This window comes from Podarcis pityusensis (genome assembly GCF_964106645.2).
Source record: "Podarcis pityusensis genome assembly, chromosome: 7".
NCBI lineage: Eukaryota > Metazoa > Chordata > Lepidosauria > Squamata > Lacertidae > Podarcis > Podarcis pityusensis.
The window spans coordinates 73150637-73167038 of record NC_138031.1 but is presented as its reverse complement, the minus strand read 5'-3'; the positions used below and the strand labels follow the sequence as shown (position 1 = coordinate 73167038).

At 43.1% G+C, this 16402-nt stretch overlaps 1 protein-coding gene across 5 annotated transcripts in view; it reads right to left on the bottom strand.

Moving 5' to 3' along the window:
- The window catches only part of LOC308481934 (cadherin-10), a 148708-nt gene extending 134017 nt beyond the window's left edge, over positions 1-14691 (bottom strand). Inside the window, exon 1 of one of the 5 annotated variants that reach the window (XM_081014772.1) lies at positions 14570-14691. The gene's annotated coding sequence lies outside the window, so the exon portion shown is untranslated. Of the gene's footprint in view, positions 1-11531; positions 11801-12340; positions 12441-12531; positions 12765-14569 lie in introns of those variants that run through there. The other 4 variants (XM_081014773.1, XM_081014771.1, XM_081014775.1 and 1 more) reach the window with 4 other exon arrangements.
- Positions 14692-16402: the final 1711 nt, after the last annotated feature.

Sequence of the window (16402 nt, the reverse complement as noted above, 5' to 3'; positions counted from 1 at the left end):
AGTTTGCAGCCTTCACCAACCCAGTGCCCTCCAAGTGTTTTGGATTATAACTCCCAATAGTCACAACCTGTATGGCCATGCTGGCTGGGGCTAATACGAAGAGCACCAAATGTCTGGAGGGAATCAGGTTTTCAAAGGTAAAATGCCAGCAATGTGAACATTTAGGTTTGATATCTGAGAGAGGCCTGAACAACCTATTATCCACCAAGGCAATTTCAGCCCACAAATCAAGTATGGTTGCCACCAAAGTTTCACTTAGTCCCATTAAAGGAGAATTCAAAATATGACCTGTTCATAAAGCAAAGATGAACTGGATTGTGTGTGGGAGAGGGAATGAGCAATGTATGGAAACCATAAAAAATGAGGGGGGAAATGGGATCCCTTCAGGAGAACAGCAGATAAGTTCTAAACATGAATGGCCAAAAGGACAATTCCCATTTGTTGATAAAGGCAGCGTCAAGTAATGACTCAAATATGTTTGCATGATCACCCCATTCCCCAAGACACCACACAAGATATTGGTTTTGGGATCAAATAAGGCCACAACTTTATTGGTTACAGAGGTGAGGTTTGGCCATAGGCATTGTGGTAAGCAACTGCACATATCACTGTTGCCCGCCCACTGGTAGGGTTTCTAGGGATGACCTACGTCAAATTGGGGCATTCCCTGAGAGGTTCCCATTGGAGGAATAGTATGGCCCCAGCTCCCACCTGGGCATCAGACAGAAGCCACTCCTCCTGGAACCTTTTAACATGATACCCTTAGCCATGGAGGGGCAGGCACAGGCTACAGCCACCCCTCCAACCAAAACTAGGCTTACCCAATGCCTATCCACCTTACAAAGTTGTGATGATTGCTATGAGGTAGGTGAAAACCCAAATGGTGGTGCCAATTAACCAAGAGGGGGAAATTACTGCCCGACCCTGAGAAGGTTAGGCGACCGACATTCTCCATAGCAAGGTCCGAGCATCCATGAAAACCCTAATCTGAAGGAGGGTGGGTGGAAGAACCGGCACAGCGAAAGAAAAAGCCAAAAGGCCCCACCATCCGGGCATTTATAATAATAATAATAATTTATTATTTGTACCCTGCCCATCTGGCTGGGTTTCCCCATCCACTCTGGGCGGCTTCCACAAAGACCAAAAATAAACTAAGATGTCACACATCAAAAACTTCCCTGAACTTAAGATGTCTTAAGATGTCTTCTGAATGTCAGGTAGTTGTTTATCTCTTTGACATCTGATGGGAGGGTGTTCCACAGGGCGGGCGCCACTACCGAGGAGGCCCTCTGCCTGGTTCCCTGTAGCTTTGCTTCTCGCAATGAGGGAACTGCCAGAAGGCCCTCGGCGCTGGACCTCAGCATCCTGGGCATGGTTACTCCTGCTGCAATTGGCCCATTTGGTGTCAGGAAATGATCCAGCCTGCGATAGGCCAGTTTGGCAGGGAGGACCAGGGAGGACTCATCCGAAAAGCCACCCACCCGAAAAGGGACCAAACGGACATCTCAGCAATCGTAAGTCAAAAACGCAAAAGATGGATGTTGCAGAGCATCTCTGCTGATCTGTATAGTCTCACCGCTGTGCCCAGCCAGAGTTTGATACACACCTTCACAGAGGGGTAGTGTGCAATAGGCACAGCGCATATGTGACAAAGAGCTGAGAGAGGAGGGGAAGGATTCAGTTAATGGCCTCTGTAAAATGTGACACTGGGCACATGAAATAGAACAAGTTTTTTTTTCTGTACAATGCATTTGTTTGACTTTGCCGGGAACTAGCACCTCCCACTGTGACACACCTATCATGGGAAAACTCTTAAAGGTAAAGGGACCCCTGACCATTAGGTCCAGTTGTGGCCAACTCTAGGGTTGCGGCGCTCATCTGGCTTTATTGGCCGAGGGAGCCGGCATACAGCTTCCAGGTCATGTGGCCAGCATGACTAAGCCACTTCTGGCGAACCAGAGCAGCACACAGAAATGCTGTTATGCGAAAACAAACACAGACAGAACCCCTGGTGAACACGTGTGTTTTTTCTCCCTGCCCCCTGCCGCCATAGGGTAACTTCTTGCAGACGGACCCACAAAGTCATTCCCTAAAGAGCATCCAACAAATTTGTATTTTGTAAACCGGTTCCTAGTTTTAGTTGATGTATGATGTGGGTTTTCAGAGCCTCCTCTAAATGTGCCTCTATCCAGTGTTTTTTCCCTAGAAAAATAGGTGCTGGTACTCACCATGAAGTTGTTACAGTAAGTGCCATGCTTTTTAACAACAGCAGCAAATGGTCTGGTACTGAGTACCCCCTGAGTACCCCCTGAAGAAAAGCACTGCCTCTATCGCACATCAACTGGATGAACTATGTGATATGTTTGATGGCATTATACTCCTAGGACTCAGCTACATTGGCAAAGAAAAAGAGCTTTATATGCGTTGTTTTAGGCATTCTAACACAATGACGCCAGATGGTGCTGTGGAGTTCCGCTTTTGCCAACCTGATTTCTCATACAAAGTTTACAACGCGTTTAACTGAAACGCTTCTTTGATGTGTCTGGATCCATCCCTAGACTAGTCATATAAATGGGAGTTAAATGTGCTTATCTTTGGCTAGATATGCCCCAGAGTGGTAGGTGCTGATGACAAATGATAGCATGTAATATGTAATGGGAAGATAGTCATAAATGGTCCCCAGTGGAGTATTTTTGCAGTAAACACAGTGAAATAATATGAAACCCTTTAACCCAATTTGCAAAACAGATGATAGGATGTATTCATGTTTATAATTAGGATTGGGTCATAACTATTCAAATGTCCATTTAATTAACAGAGACTCTCATATGCAATGTTAATGCTTAGGATGAAATCAAGATGAAATCAGGACAAAAGCGTTATGCATATGCAAACTGAAACAAGTGTCGTGTTAGTCAACATATTTTGAATGCTTTGCCCCCAAGAGAGAGGACTGCATTGTCACCCACCATTTATTATTTTAAAGCTCGAGTGTTATAACATCTGCAAATATTATAAGGCTACATCAATTTAAAATCATGCAGTCTAGGCACACTGTAGAGGTATTCTATATTGCTTATAGGGTGACACAAAGCATCAAGATAGGATAAATGTAATACAGTCAGCCTGTAGCACACGACGTGGCCGGTGATAAAATCATAATAGCAAAAAATAATAATAATGCATATATAGTGATATAAAAATGCATAGAATCCAAAATGGTGCAATGACTTCTTTGTTCTTCAAAACAAAACAAAAAAAGTCCTTTATCTTTTGAGCACTAGCAAAACCTGGAAGATTTTTTGGCCATTTCATTTCCTGATAGGATTTCTTTTTTTTTTCCCCCACTGGCTGCTTTGCAGCAACCATTTTCTTTTCATATTTTGATTTATGTGCACTGCACACAAAAAAGGAGAGAAAGTATAAAGTTTATGTTGGCAACAAAGAAAGTTCAGAAAGACAGTAGCATGTTGCTGGCTAGGTGGGGGGAAGCATATATGTAGAGGCAATTCCCCCACCTCACTCCATGTTTTATATTCCCTTGACTCAAGCTACTGGTGCTGAGAAAATATTACACACTGCCAACTAGCAGCCTTTAGTTCAGAAGCTGCTTCTCCAATCTTATCCACTCTGCTAGAGCAAGCGAAGCAATATCTCAAAAGATACTTCCCGCACTTGTGCCACCTGCAGCACACAATTCTTCCTTATCAACTGAATGCACAAGAATCTATTCCACATACAGTCCTGGGAGGCATTAGAAGGGGGGGGGGAAAGGGGGGGGGAGAGCTGCTTCTAGCAAGATACCAGAAATGGATGCAGATTGTAAATTAAAGAAACAGAATATGCCAGTACTTGGAATGTAACTTAACAGCTGACTCAGACCCGATTCTTGGTATGGGAGATTGACACGGTTCCATCTCATGCCTGTTTAGCAACAAGATAATGTAGAAAGCACAGACTACGGACACATTTATGCGGACAGGACTGCAGAAACATCAGAGGTAGAATAACCGCTCCCCACTTAAAACGGGGGGCGCCCTTTGCGTGGACGCGCGCAGCCCCTAGATCTGGAGCGGCTCCAACAGCATAGGCTTGGTTTGCCTTCCCTCAGGTGGGATACCTGGAGGTCTCCGCCTACCTCAGTCAGTTGTCCAATCCCACCTGGGGGAAGCGTTGCCAAGGAGACCAGGCCAGGTAGGGGAAGGATTACTTGCCCACACAATAGAGGGACGATCTTACCTGGGAATCCTCACTTGGCTCCAGAGCTTCTCCCACCCTACCCACCCTCAGTTAATGTCTTATTTGCAGGTTAACTTTTCTTCACAGGTTTTGCAGGTTAACTTTTCTTCGCAGGTATGCGGGCGCTGCTACGTTAAGGTCGCTGTTAAAGGGCCGGAAAGGAATTTCCCTGCATTGGCAGGTTTCGGCTTTCCCGTAGCAAAACGTCACAACTTTGGCGGTATCAGGCCTTGGGCGGAATCCTTTAGTCCATCTTCCTCTTTGCGGCGGCGATACCAGGGCTCCCCGTTAAAGGGGTTTCTGAAGGGAGGCTTTGACCATACGCCGAAAGGTCGTCATTGCTCTCCCCTGCGGCGGCGGCGTAACGGGGGTGGCTATCTCTGCTTGAACATATGTTCTCCAGAGCCGGCCCATCCCACACACACACACTGGATAACCCTGATGCTCCCTAGGTCCCCGGCTGGGGACTGGGGAGGGAGAACGCCCAATGCCTGAGCCAAGGTCTACCCACATTTGAAATTTAATAAAGTTGTGGCCAATTTAATCCCATAGCACGTTGTCATGAGTCGTTATTACACATGACGGGGGGATCGCGCGGGATCTGGGGACTCCGCCTGTCCACACAATGGGCAGGTGAGGCTGGAGTGGTTCATCTCTCATTATCCCCTTCCCTCCTGCGTGGTTTATGCAACACTGTATCTCTGTGGGGGGCGATGGGATTGCCAACCATGCCACTCTCATAAGAGTTAAGCCTTAGCCTGGCCAATTTATACAGTCAGAATAATCATCCGATACAGTCCCGTGTGAATAATACCTATTTGCAATGTGGTGGTGGTGGTGGTGGGCCTCTGCATTTCAAATGCTCCCATGCATTAAAAAACAAAACAAAAAGTTACTCACATGTAGAAGAGGACTGGGACAGGCCCCAGCCCCTGCTATGCCAGTATAAGGGATTGTGGGCCTTTTAAAAAAGGAAACAGAAAAACAGAAAGAAAACAGGGATACAATTGAAGTGTGTTCCGTTCCTCAGTAGTCTGAAGGGGTACTGTCTGAACAGGACTGTATTAACTCCTACATGAGAGTTCTTACTATAATTATATGTGTTATATTAAAGAAGGAATAATCGATCTATCAATCTATCTAAACCATGCTTCCCAAAGTCTATTGCCATTTTGACAAAAAGTCTATGGGGGTTTGAGTGGCATAAGGGATGGGAACAACTACATTACAAAATCAGAATGGTTCAGATGTCACTGGGTTCTGTTTGGTATTCTTTGTTGCAGATAAATAAGCTTACTTACAAAGTTCTAGGTTCCAGGTACCTCAGCTGACAATCATAACAATAAAAGAGTCTGAACCTGGTTAAAACCAGTATTGCAGGTCGAATAAGGAGCATAGAAGCACAAATTGTAGACCGTCTAAAAACAACTGAATTGTCATAGCTTCCTCCAAAAACTCCACCACCATTTCCCTAATCCTTCAGTTTCTAGAAAGATCTAGGTTCAGAACTTTGGCAACTAAACATATCTGAAACTGATTAGAAGTATGTGAGGCAGTGTAAATGTATTGAATGGTTCAATTTAAAAGATTTCTCAACAAAAATGGCTGTACTCCAAGCACACTTACTTGCAGGTAATACTGTTTGCAATGAATCGATTCCCCTTAATTGGGTTTAGGGCAGGCACACAATGAAAAACAGGATGGACTTCCATGGATTAGCAAATGTGCTAAAGGATAAGAAGCAAGAAATCAGCCTAATTCAGGGCCAAATTTACCAGCAAACAAAATACACCTATGGCCTTGATTTTTTTAGATGCTCAATAGTCTCTGAGGGAAAATAAATGGGTTTGCACCCAAAACAATCCCCTTTATTAAATAAAAGGTTGAGAGTATAGTGCAAAAAATAGCTATTGGTGGTTGGGTTTTTCAAACCAGTTTCACAGCAGCATCAAAATAATCCAAGTTACTTTAGCAGGGAGGTCAGCTATGATACCTTGGACCAGTCAAGCCAGAATTGAGACTTCTTAAAAAAGCAGATCTGCTTGCTATAGGCATGTTGTAGTCAAAGGTTAGCATTTTAAGTCTCTTTGGACTTAATAGAAAATGCAAGCCTAAATTGAACTATCTACCAATTGACATCAGTGGAACTTAAACATGCTTAATTTGGGTTTAACTGTGTGCCCTGTATATTTCATTATTTTGAGGCAATAATTAGATACCACATGAGTGAGTGAGTCTGGAATGAGGGCCTCAGTTTGTAGAACAACAAGCATCTCCATATTAAAAAAAAATGAAAAAAGTTTCATACTCGGGAAGAAATAGTCTACTGCACTGAGAAAGTACTGGGATGCAAAGTTTAGGGGTTATACTAGATAAGATAGGAGAAAAACACATCTGCTTCCAAAACATATCAGTCATACACCTGGTCTTCTAACTTATTTGATAACACCACACCAGTTCCAATTTCCCAAACCACATTTGCTATAAACAGTCAGTAATGGAGCTAGGGAGCCGGGAAACCTAGAAGATCATGTAAAACCAACACAATTTATGGGTTGAGAGGTCTCAGTCTTAAGACTTCTTCTGTCCATCATTTCATTGGCCTGTTTAGTGAATTCATTCGTTGAAGGATGGGCTATATTTTTGAGATGCTTAAACTTGTGGTGGGAAACAAGTTCAGTATCAAGTAACCCTGCAATTTCTTTACTATCGTATGTTCAAATTATAAGGAATGCCTTTCAAATGGGAGGCAGAATTTGTGCAGGCCGCAAAGAAGACCCTTGGAGTCCACAAATTTTGTACTTCTCAACAGTGGCAAAGTATAGCTTATACACTTGGGAGCATGTGTGTGTATCTTGTATTTCTTCTTGAAAGTATTCAAGCACATTTCTAATTCTGAGATGAAAACCCAGGTACAAATGGATATGACAGAGTAATAGGAAGAGTTTTCAAATGTGTTTTGGGGGAAGCCCATGTACATGTTGCATGTGAATGTATTTATTTTTGCTTTATCATGGGTGATATCCAATGAAATCATCAATAACTTAAGTCTTTTGATTTCAGTTGGTCTTCTGTGACTAACACTATATATCACTCATATTTTTAGACCATCTTTTTCAACTGAACTTCCCAGGGTGCCACAGAGTTAGAATACAGAATAGACGACCAACAAAAAGCACCATAAAATAATAATAACATAGAGAAAGACAATAATAATAATTTTATAATAATTTATTATTTATACCCCGCCCATCTGGCTGGGTTTCCCCAGCCATGCTGGGTGGTTTCCAACAAAATATTAAAATACTAAAATAAAATAAATTTAAATATTAAAATACAGTAATCTGCTAAACATTAAAAGCTTCCCTAAACAGCCAACAACAGGAGATTGAATAGTCACACAACAGCAGATGATGAGCCCTCAATGGCCAAGCAGAATAAACAGGTCTTCAACTGGGGAAATGTTATCAGAGGAGGGAGTCTTTTTGACTCCAATGAAGGGAATTCCACATTCAGGGAATCATGACCGAGAAGGCCCTACAAGATGGAACTCTTAGCATCATTAACTTCAGTACTGTCTAAAGTTAACCTCCGACATCAAACCTGAGTGACTGATCAGAGAATACATGCCAAATGAGGTGACAGCGGAGCATAAGACTCTTAATCTCAGGGTTATGGGTTCGAGAGCCACATTGGGCAAACGATTCCTTCATCACAGGGGGTGAGGCTGGATGGTACTCATGGTCTCTTCCAACCCTACAAGTCTATGATTCTATTTATCACCTGTTCTGCCTTTTCAGTAGTATCAACTGCACCTCATTGTACAGAGTATCCTGATGGATTGCTTTGAACATTATGTGGAAGTGAAAAAGCAAGAAGAGGAAGATGTGCAAAGGGGCAAACCATGGATCTCTCCCATGAGGAGGCCTGTGAAGCAAAGATAGCTTGCAGCAGATGTGTGACTCCCCTTTGAGATGTTGTCCCCAAAGCATGGAAACTGGAAGGACTCACTTATGCTTCCTGCTTCAATGCTACCATGCGCCTTGTGGGAATTCTTTGTTCTCCAGTGTGTAGAGATCCACAATGGATTAAATCCTACATGTCATTTCTTTTGGGGCACCTGTAAAGTTTTCAGATCAGCCATAAAGAGTACTTCACCTGATGGTTTCTTGTTCAAAATCTGGTCTTTCTGCAGCATTAACTAAGATGTGAACCAGTCTCCCTGTCACCTATTAAATAAGAAAAACTCTGGTGCATCTACAGTGGAAATTTTATAGCTGAGATGTATGTTGCAGAAGTTGTTCTCACTTCTGGGTGTCTCTGTCTCTTCCCTCTGTTGCTTTTTCCAGGTCATCTGGGCCAACACTGGTGTTACATAGAAGCCAGAACTTGTGGAGGAGTCCAATGAGGAGAGTGGGCAGAATATTTCAACCACTGACATTGAATCAATTGGCAAATGGACAGTACTTAATACAATGATACAAGGCATGTCACTTTGTTAACACTTGCTCATGCAGTCGTCCAACCCTTTACTGACCCTTGTGAGCTACTGCTGCAGCCTAGTGGCATTATATGGGATGATTTTTAAAAACAACAAAAATACAAAACCCAAACATTTTTAATCAAAAATATCTAGACAATAAGTCATCTGAGCAAGTATTGCGGGGGGGGGGGGGGAGAGAGAGAGAGACCCTCATCACCTATTTCCCTAACATATCACGTTGAGATCAGGAAATGACTTTCTGAGTACCAGAAATGCCTACCATTTTCAAATTAACCCTCTCTGTCTTCAGCACTGAGTCCTTTAATGAGAAAGATGAAACAATATAGTCTTTGTTTAACAGCCACATTCATTACAGAGCTCCCTGGATTGCTTTTAACTTTAACAACAAATTACTTTGGACGATATAACACAAGAGAAATGATGCTCATCTAGGGACCATAGCACTATGTGTAGTGTATCAATTTTTAAAAATTGCACTTCTGTTTTTGGCACTCGAACCCTTTTGAAGCTATGTATTCCTGTACTGGGAAGATTCCTACATATTTTTGAAGTAACAAATGACTGCGACTCCAAATAAAAATCAATACACTGTCAAACATTGCTTAAGTATGCCCACACATAACATTCTGCATATCATGATAGCTACAAGGGAAAGGTTATGCCTTTAAGACTAATCTGTTCCACCCAAAGTTGCCAACCTAAATTGGAGACAGACATGCCAATATAAAATGAGTGCAAAGCAAGCAGCAAGAGCTGTATTCTCCCCCATAGTTACCCCCCCCCAAAATCAATCATATGGTATGACAAACATAAAATGAAAACAGTGTAAGTGACGTCATTTGTTGTGACATTGAGCCTCTAATAAAATTAAATCCATCTATTTAAATGCCATATTGATACTCAGAACCAACTAAAATCTTAAAAGAGAGGCATTGCATTATGGAATGGTCACCCACCCTCACTGAAACACATTGCACAGTAAATCAGATTCCTTCACCAGGGCAGGCTTGAAATTGAGGAGTTTGCAGAGCTAGAACCAGGTAATTTGATTATTTTCCAAAACACAGCATCTCTCTCCTCACCCAACCACACTGAGGGCATGAATCTAGAGGAGTCTCTTCTCCTCAGAGTAGAGAACTTCTCTCACTCATTCTTTCTTCTCAGCCAGCTTTACATCCACCTTTTCTTTCGCTCTCATACAATTTCCCTTTGAAACATTTTTAAAAAACAAAAAAACCAATCACAGCAGAGGAAGCTATTTCGGATGAAAGCATATTAGCATGCATGGTGATATGCAAGAGTGCTGAGCAGCAGCTCTCAAGAGCAAAACATTTCTGAAAGGAGATCATTTGGAAATTTGGTACTGAACCCCAAGCCAAAATTTGGCCAGATATGCATATGAAGCCAGCTGCCACACACACACAAAAATGAAGTAAATGCTCTCTCCTTCCTCCCTCCCGCCTCTCTCAGTATGTCACACAGAGAGAATCAAAATAATGCCCCTCCAAGCATCTTGGAAGTAATAGATATGCAGTTTTGAACAACACAGATGCTCCTCTCTCTCTCTCTCTCTCTCTCTCTCTCTCTCTCTCTCTCTCTTTACCAGAGTGAAAGACGAGGACAAGAGGAAATGGCTCCATTTGTGTGCAAGCAAACAAAGATGATAGGTCAGGTTCCACTGGCTGCTGTTTGTCACAGACCGCACGTGCGGTCGGTGGCATCCTTTATGCCAAAAGCCCTGTTAGGTTTAGGTGGCTACATCTGGCACCGTGTCGCACGTTCGCTTGCTGCTAATTTTTGCAGCGCAGCCGTAAGAGCAGCTGACAATGCCACCAATGGTGACTTGTCAGGAGCACGGATGGGGACTTGCAGCATGCTGCATTAATTTAACACCACATCAAATATGGATTTTATTGCAGCAGCGACAGTAAAGATTCGCACAACTGCTGCCTGTATTCCCACATAACGTGCTATCTCTCTCTCACTCTCTCTCTCTCTCTCTCACACACACACACACTGCTTTACTCTTTCTCAAGTACACAAAGCGGGATGGGTACACACGCTTAGCATTCTCTGCGTATCCTACAAGCCATCAAGACAGGCGCATAAGTTTAGCCCATGTGCATCAATCCATCCCCACTGTCTACAAGGAGTAGCCCGAAGCAGGATTCGCACTGTGTGTGTGTGTGTGTTTGTGTGTGTGTGTGTCACACTTCACAGAGAGATATTATTCAGAAGGAGGAGGAAAACTATGATAGTGTTATTGATGGAAAAAGAAAGCCATTATCCTTCGTGCAAGGATGCTGCAAGACCTGGCTTGTGTGTTTGCAACTGAAGCTCTGACCATGATAGTTACCCTTGTGAGAGATTAAGCTTTTCAAGTGCACACAGAATTTATCTCCCTCCTGGTTACCCTCCTACCAATTCCTTCGCAACAGCAAAATGCCGGTGGGCTGTGTGTTGTAAGGAATTATATGTTACTCTGACTCTAGCTTGGCAGTTAATGAACCGGCTTTGCAAACTGCATAGCTCTGTCATTCTTGAGCAGGTAGAAAAGCAGCTCAGCTAGAATTGCACAGATATATATACTGTATATGTGCAATTCTACCTGGGCTGCATGCATATATATATATATACATACACATAACTTCTCTCTTACGACCATCATGCAATCCTGGAGAAAGTTACATCTTTCAGATCTCTGCTGTTGTCACAATAAACCACACCGCTGTTAACAAACTCTCTCTCACACACGCATTATGAAAGCCAGAAACAAGAGCGTTCCTACCTTTCTGCCGCGAATGAAGTAGCGTCCAACAACCTATGCAAAGCCGTGGGATAATTGCAATAGCTTCCTTCCTCTTTGTTTTAGTGGTTTTCTCCTATTTCTCTCTTCCCCCCGCAAGACTGATCCTACTTGAATTTAATTCAGGCTTATTCTCCGAGCATCACTTAACTCTGGACAGCAGGGAAAGGAAGGGCGGGAGGGGGGGGGAGCATTCGCTCTCGCTCTCTCCCTCTCCTCTCTGACTGGCTTTCATTCAGAGCGCCTGATTAAAAAAAAAAAAAAAGGAAAAAAGCCACCACACAGGAAGAGAGAGAGAGAGAGAGAGAGAGAGAGAGAGAGAGAGAGAGAGAGAGGTTCTGCTGATAGAGGCGAAGCACTTGCCATGGGAAGGTTACACTGACTGGAAGGAAGAGAAGGCTTTTCCAGGCTCACAGTGATTTGCAAGTGAATGTGGTGGGAGGGGAAGAAAGAAAGGAGGGCTTTCTATGGAAGACTCCCTCCTCCTGCTCCTGACAGAATGGCACTCTTCTGCTTCAAGTCCAAGGTAATCAGTTCATCTATTCCGCTTGCTATAATAATACACAATCACAGCACCGCCACTCCTGGGCTTTTCTTGCTGGTTTGTTTTTAAACCCCCCTCACCCCACACTTCCTCGTTAGATATCTAATTTTCCTCCCTCCTCACCGAGAGAGAGAGAGACTGCGGCACTTGTCATGTCAAATCCAACAGACACCCCCCCACACACCTCTCAAATTAAATTACAGCCCTCTCAGAGATGATATCGAAGAAATTGGTGTTTCCAATTCACACACACTCTTCAACTGCCTGGTCCGGGAGAGACGGGGTTTATCTGCTGCTCATCCTCAGCTATGTTACGATGAGTTTGCTTCCCCCCCTGTTATTGCAAAAAACGAGTTGTACTGGACGCCTTTCTGGCAGCCTCTGCCCCTCCAAAAAAAAAAAAACCCTACACACCAAACAAACTTGAGTTATTCCGACCTCTTTGGGGTCCAGCGTTTTTTTGTTCCAGCTGATCTCTGGCATCACATTGTGTTGGTAACGTTTACTGGGATCGCCGCCCTGTAGCTTTCCATTCTGCGGATGTAATCCTTTGCGCAGATTAAATCTGTAACAGTTGATGCTCCCTAATGCAACAAATTGGACTCAGCACAATCCCTTCTTGGATCCCACTGAACCCAAACCTTCAGCAGTGGGAGAGAGAGAGAGAGAATTGCAGAGACTCCACGGCACTTTGGGGGCAGATGCTGCAAATACTACCCTAAGCCTAAGCCAAAGGATGTCAGTGTTGCTCCATCCACTCTGTGCCATGAGGAATTTTTTATTTATTTTATTTTTTTAAAAAACCCTCTTTAAAATATGAGAATTGGTTCAAGTGTCCACTTACGATGGAGGGAATTTTCCAAACAATAAGGTAGGCTGTGAAGTACTGTGTATCTTGCTCCACACCACCACATAATTTAAATTGGCTACAGACATATTTAATAATTTAATTTGTTGGTGTATGTGTTATATTTCAGATCCTGTCCGTGAGAGCTCACAGTAATATCTATATGGCCCACAAAAAAAGGAAACAACGCCTATTAAATAATAAGCCTCAACAAAGAGAGTAGACTTGCCAGAATAATAAACAAACAAACAAACAAATGTATATCCCTAGAGGCCCTCTGAATGAATGAATGAACAAGGATCAATTCTGCCCTTTATCCTGTAAGTCAAAAGAGAACAGATCCAAGATTACTTGTCACATGGGGCACAAGTAACCTATAGAATAGTGATTAGCAGCTGGAAGTCCCTAGATCAGTACCCATCAGGAACTGGGAGTCATAGCAAAGGCAATAATAGGATATGCAAGAATCACAACTGTCACAATAGGACTATCTCAAAAAGCTGCGTTTGGAGGTCAGTTTGCTATCTTGGTTTTGAACATCTCCATCCAATTCTCAAAGTGGCCTTCTAATTGCTGACCAGAGGACAGCTGGCCTGTGCCATAATATGCATTTCTTGTCCTCCCAGGCTGAAGTGCCTGAAAAGTAAGAACCCATTCTGTCATTGCAATTTTATAGAAGTCATAGCTATAAGGTGAGGCAGCACTGGTTTGCGCTGTTCTGAGGTGAGGTAGAGACATCACCCTTGTCAAATAGAAAGTTATACCTGTTTGAAGGACTGCGGAAACACCACGAGCAAAATGCTGTATTTGTCAGAAGATGCTAGCCATAGTTGATGCCTGACAAATAGATGGCAAGGAAGAAGCAACAAAATAGTCAGGTAAGGCTGAAATCCACACACTTACCCAGGAGTAAATGCCATGGAATTTACTGAAACTTCTGTCTGGAAGTAAACACTGTAAAGGATCCGAGTCTGGGAAACCCACTTTGTGTATAGCAAAGAGTTTGGGGCTGAAATCCCCCCCCCCCAACTTACTCAGAAGTAATTATAATTTAACATAGTGATACTTACCTCTGAGTTGTAGATTGTACTTTAGGATTTGGAGTAGGCAGACTTGAGTTCAAATTCAACCACACAACACAACGGGATGGTCTTAGACAAGCTACTATCTCACAGCCCAACCAGTACACAGGAGACAGGGTGACATTTGTGCGACTATAACGTTGAAAAAGTCACATACTCTGCCCTAAGCTTCACTGAGGAAAGGCAGTGAAATTTGCTTGTAACTGATAAGCAAAGCTTGCCTGTAAAGCTATTCACCACGAGAAGCAAGCTACAAACACATAAATGCTACAACTGAAGTGTCGTGAATTGGTATACTTCAAATAGTTCAATTGAAGGAGGAAAAATATCTGAGGGAACTGGGGGGAATACATCACATCAAAACACAGTTCCTACTTATTAAGTCATGCTGGCTCCACACCCTACAACAGACACCTCAAAATCTTGGTCTTTTTTTAAAAAAAAGCAAGGCAAAAATTGCAAGCACTTTTCCTCAAGGGCACACAGCCACTTGCCATACTCTCTCTGTTTCCTTTAACTCCAAGTTGCATCAGTCACACAGACATACCTGAGCAGTCCACCTCCTCAAATCGTTTCCCTCCATTTACCCGAAGCTCGGAATGAAACAGTCCTCGGTTTTTTGTAAATTCTCCACAGACAGAGTCAGCCATGTGAAGTCCTGCAGAAACTACAGGCGTTTCCAGCAAAGTCTATTCTGCTTCTGTTTCATAAAGGCACCAGACCTGCACACTTTCTCTCCGTTGCATGAGGTCAAAGCAGCCTCTTCAAGCAACAGCTACCGCAGCTCAGGACTGGGAGTTAGCGAGCGCTGAATTTAGGAAATATGGCACACCTGCAACAGAAAAAGGATCAAGGACTGAGAGCTGCTAGGGCAATTCTGGTCCCCTGGGAGATACTGCCTGACCCTTCAGTTGCCAGTGCAGGCAAAGAAACTGGATGAGCTACAGTCATGACAATGAACATTTCTGCCATAATTTGTGATATATCTGTTTGTGACGTATATGTAACAGTGAATGCCCTGGATATGGTGAATGCTAAGACTCTCATATGAATGTTGATGCCCCAGGATATCTTGAAAAATTGTCACAGCCCTAATTCCCCCCTCCCTCTCAGACATGCTGGTGAATGTCAGTAGGTAGCATGGAGCAAATGCTAAATGTTAGCTATCAACATTTACTAGTATGTCTGATAAGGGGGGCAAATTAGGGCTTCGCTGCATATTTATTTTATTTTTTTAAAAAACATACTCCTCCTCCTTTCCTCCAGTGAACTCAAGGTGCCATGCATGAATCATCCCTCACCTCAAAGCTTTTCGTGGGCATTTTGACATGCTGTGAAAACGACCCCTTTTGGTGTGGTTTTTTTTTTTTGAGGGGTGATTTTACGAAAATGTGGCAGATGTCTTTAGTCCCAAGGTAACTGTCTGAAAAAAAGCCCCACCCCACATTTTAACAGTGTCCTTCCTTGCAATTCTTTTCTTTTTACCGATTCTACACACCACCTCCTCGTTTCTTCTCATTGTGATCCCAGCCAGTCTGTTCCTTGTGATGTCATAAAACCATGAAGCCACTCATATTGGATTATGTGTCAACATTACTGAGGGCAAAAAAGCCAGTCCTATTCCATAATCATAATCATATTATTATTATTATTATTATTATTATTATTATTATTATTACCCCACCCATCTGGCTGGATTTCCCCAGCCACTCTGGGTGGCTCCCATTGAATATTAAAAACACAATAAAACATCAAACATGTCTCTGCTGTTAATACCTGCACTTCCACAAGGTGGGATCATAACAAAGTAGCCTGAAGGTGACAAGTTATAGATAATAATAATAATAATAATAATAATAATAATAATATATTTGTACCCCACCCATCTGGCTTTCCCCAGCCACTCTGGGCGGCTTCCAACAAAAATTAAAAATACATTAAAATGTCACACATTAAAAACTTCCCTGAACAGGGCTGCCTTCAGATGTCTTCTAAATGTCAGGTTGTTGTTTATCTCTTTGACATCTGATGGGAGGGCGTTCCACAGGGCGGGCACCACTACCGAGAAGGCCCTCTGCCTGATTCCCTGTAACCTCACTTCTCACAGGGAGGGAACCACAAGAAGGCCCTCGGAGCTGGACCTCAGTGTCTGGACAGAACGATGGGGTGTCCGGACAGAACGATGGGGAGACGCTCCTTATTAGAAGGGGATGAAACACTGTTGCCAAGGCAATTACAGCGCTCTGAAAAGATAGAAAACAGTAGCCCAGTCCTAGGGTTGCCATGTATCCTCTTTTTCCAGGACACGTCCTCTTCTTCAGGGCTAAAATTTCTGTCTGGGTGGATTCTTAAAATATGCCAAAATGCCTCTCCAGGAGCT